Raw genomic sequence first — 3,499 nt, 5'->3', positions numbered from 1 at the left:
GCCTACAGTCAAATCAAACAGAGAAGGAGCAGGCAGGATAATAGTCTCAGGATGATGTTTGTTAAAGAACAATTGATATTTAAGCTCTCCTGCCCTATTCTTAACAATAAAATCGTGTGCCACCATACTTTTATGATCTAGATAAACACGGGGCAGCACATTTTCTTCCTTCTCAGCATGCCTAATAGGTATGTTAAAATGTGCAGCTAGGCATGTAGCATAGATGCCTCCAAAGATGGGACCCTTAGTACGGTTCATACTTAACCGTCTAGCAATAATACCGCCCATACTAAAAGTGTTATCACTGTATAAACTGTGGTGTAGAATAATTATATCATGGATACTAAGGTTTCCATAGTTTCCGCGTCCAATTAAACAACGACTAGCAAATAATGCAAAGTAACGTAAAACAGGAAAATGTATGCTAGTGATTCGTGCATCGGAAACCTTCCTAGTTTCTCCTAGAGTGATAGTATCAATAAACCCAGCCACATCATCATGATGTGGTTCTTTTGTCTTGCCCTCAAAAGGGACTAAACAAATCCGACAAAAATCATAAAGTGACATCTCTTTATGCTCATCATATAAATGAAACTCCACCATAGGTGGTGAGTTCCTAGAATGAAAATGAAAGTTTTGCACAAAAGTATTTGTGAGTAAGAGATACTGATCACATTGGTCGTGGAGGAAAGCGGTGAGGCCTGCATTGTGAGCCAATTCATGAAAGTCTTCATAGATACCGGCTGCTCTCAAGAAATCATCAGAAGGCCATTCACACGTCCGAATCTCCGCGGTGCGCGGCAAATTATACTTAGGCTTCGGTGCCTTTTCCTTCGAGTTTTGGCTCGATGAACCCCTCAAAAATCTCCTCATTATTTTTCTGAAATAATCTAAAATTTTTAGTAACTTTAAACAAAAATGAACCAGCTTCAATAAAACTGATAGCAACTACTCCTACAAGTGCCTAGAGCCTATATCAAGCATTAGAACTACTTAGAACCATATAAATTTGACATGCAAGCTCAAGAACCACCTATGCAGCACAAATTTGCAAAGAATAAAGCACTAGAACAAAAACTAATTGGACCAATGGAGGAGTCACATACCAAGGAACAATCTCCCCAAGCAGTTTTTGCGAGAGGTGCTTTGAGGAAGGAGATCGAAAATCACAGCAAAAGTGGTTGGAACTCGTGCTTGAGTTGGTTTTTTGGGTTTGTGGGAGACAGAGGAAGAAGATGGGTGCCGGGATAAGTGGAGGAGGGCCACCGTGGGCCCACAAGGTAGGGGCGCGCCCTAGGGGGGCTCCCACCACCCTCGTGGCCAGGTGGCAGCTCCTCCTGCGGTAATTTTTGCACAGTAAATCCTTAAATGTTCCCGAAAAAATCATATTAAATTGGCATGTCATTCTGAGGACTTTTATTTTTGGGATATTTTTATATTGCACGGATAAGTCAGGAAATAGACAGAAAAATACTAATTTTACTTTATTTCTACTAATTAACAGAAAATATAGAGAGGGTACAGAAGTTTGTGCTTCTAGTTTCATCCATCTCATGCTCATCAAAAAGAATCCACTAATAAGGTTGATCAAGTCTTGTTAACGAACTCATTCCGAATAACATGGAACCGGAGAAATTTCGAATAACACTATGTTACCTCAATGGGGATATGCACATCCCCAATAATAAGAATATCATATTTCTTTTTGATAGTAGGAAGAGGAAATTCAAAACCTCCAATTATAATCGATGGAATTTTTCCAATGGAGTTGATACTATAACTTGAGGTTGTTTCCTCGGAAAGTGTACCGTATGCTCATTACCATTAACAAGAAAAGTGACATTGCCTTTGTTGCAATCAATAACAGACCCTGCAGTATTAAGAAAAGGTCTTCCAAGAATAATGGACATACTATCATCCTCGGGAATATCAAGTATAACAAAGTCCGTTAAAATAGTAACGTTTGCAACCACAACAGGCACATCCTCACAAATACAGACAGGTATAGCAGTTGATTTATCAGCCATTTGCAAAGATATTTCAGTAGGTGTCAGCTTATTCAAGTCAAGTCTACGATATAAAGAGAGAGGCATAACACTAACACCTGCTCCAAGATCACATAAAGCAGTTTTATTATAATTTCTTTTAATGGAGCAAGGTATAGTAGGTACTTTGGGGTCTCCAAGTTTCTTTGGTATTCCACCCTTCAAAGTATAATTAGCAAGCATGGTGGAAATCTCAGCTTCCGGTATCTTTCTTTTATTAGTAATGATATCCTTCATATATTTAGCATAAGGATTTGTTTTGAGCACATTAGTTAATCGCATACGCAAAAAGATAGGCCTAATCATTTCAGCAAGTCGCTCAAATTCCTTGTCATCCTATTTCTTGGATGGTTTCGGAGGAAAGGGCATGGGTTTCTGAACCCAAGGTTCCCTTTCTTTACCATGTTTCCTAGCAACAAAGTCTCTTTTATCATAATGTTGATTCTTTGATTGTGGGTTATCAAGATCAACAATAGGTTCAATTTCTACATCATTGTCATTACTAGGTTGAGCATCATCATGAACATCATCATTAATATTATCACTAGGTTCATGTTCATTACCAGATTGTGTTTCAGCATCAGACGTAGAAATATCATTTGGATTATCAGGTGGTTCAGCAATAGGTTCACTAGAAGTTTGCACAGTTCTATCATTTTTCTTCTTCTTTTTAGAAGAACTAGGAACATCAATATTATTTCTTTGAGAATCTTGCTCGATTCTCTTAGGGTGGCCTTCAGGATACAAAGGTTCCTGAGTCATTCTACCAGTTCTAGTAGCCACTCTAACAGCATAATCATTTTTCTTACTATTCATTTCATTAAGCACTTCTTTTTGAGCCTTAAGTACTTGTTCTACTTGAGTGGTAACCATTGAAGCATATTTGCTAACAAGTTTAAGTTCACCTTTAATATTAGCCATATAATCACCCAAGCATCTAATCATATAAGCATTTTCTTTTAATTGTCTACCAAAATAAGCATTGAAGTCGTCTTGCTTAAATATAAAGTTATCAAACTCATCCAAGCACTGACTAGCAATTTTAGTAGGAGGGACTTCAGCTTTATCATATCTATAGAGAGAATTTACCTTTACTGCCTGTGTCGGGATATCGGGATCAGGAGGTTCTTCAATAAATAAAGAATTAAGATCATATGTTTCTTCAACAGGCGGTGAATTAAGACCATGTATTTCTTCAATAGGAGGTAAATTCTTAACGTCTTCAGCTTTAATACCTTTTTCTTTCATAGATTTCTTTGCCTCTTGCATATCTTCGGGACTGAGAAATAGAACACCTCTGTTCTTCGGAGTTGGTTTAGGAATAGGCTCAGTAATTGGAGCAGGAGTTGGCTCAGGAGGTGCCCAATTATTTTCATTTGTCAACATATTATTCAATAGAATTTCAGCTTCATACAGCGTTCTTTCCCTGAAAAGAGAACCGACACAACTATCTA

This window comes from Triticum aestivum, chromosome 3A, assembly GCF_018294505.1.
Source record: "Triticum aestivum cultivar Chinese Spring chromosome 3A, IWGSC CS RefSeq v2.1, whole genome shotgun sequence".
NCBI lineage: Eukaryota > Viridiplantae > Streptophyta > Magnoliopsida > Poales > Poaceae > Triticum > Triticum aestivum.
Note: the sequence above shows the minus strand (reverse complement) of the source record.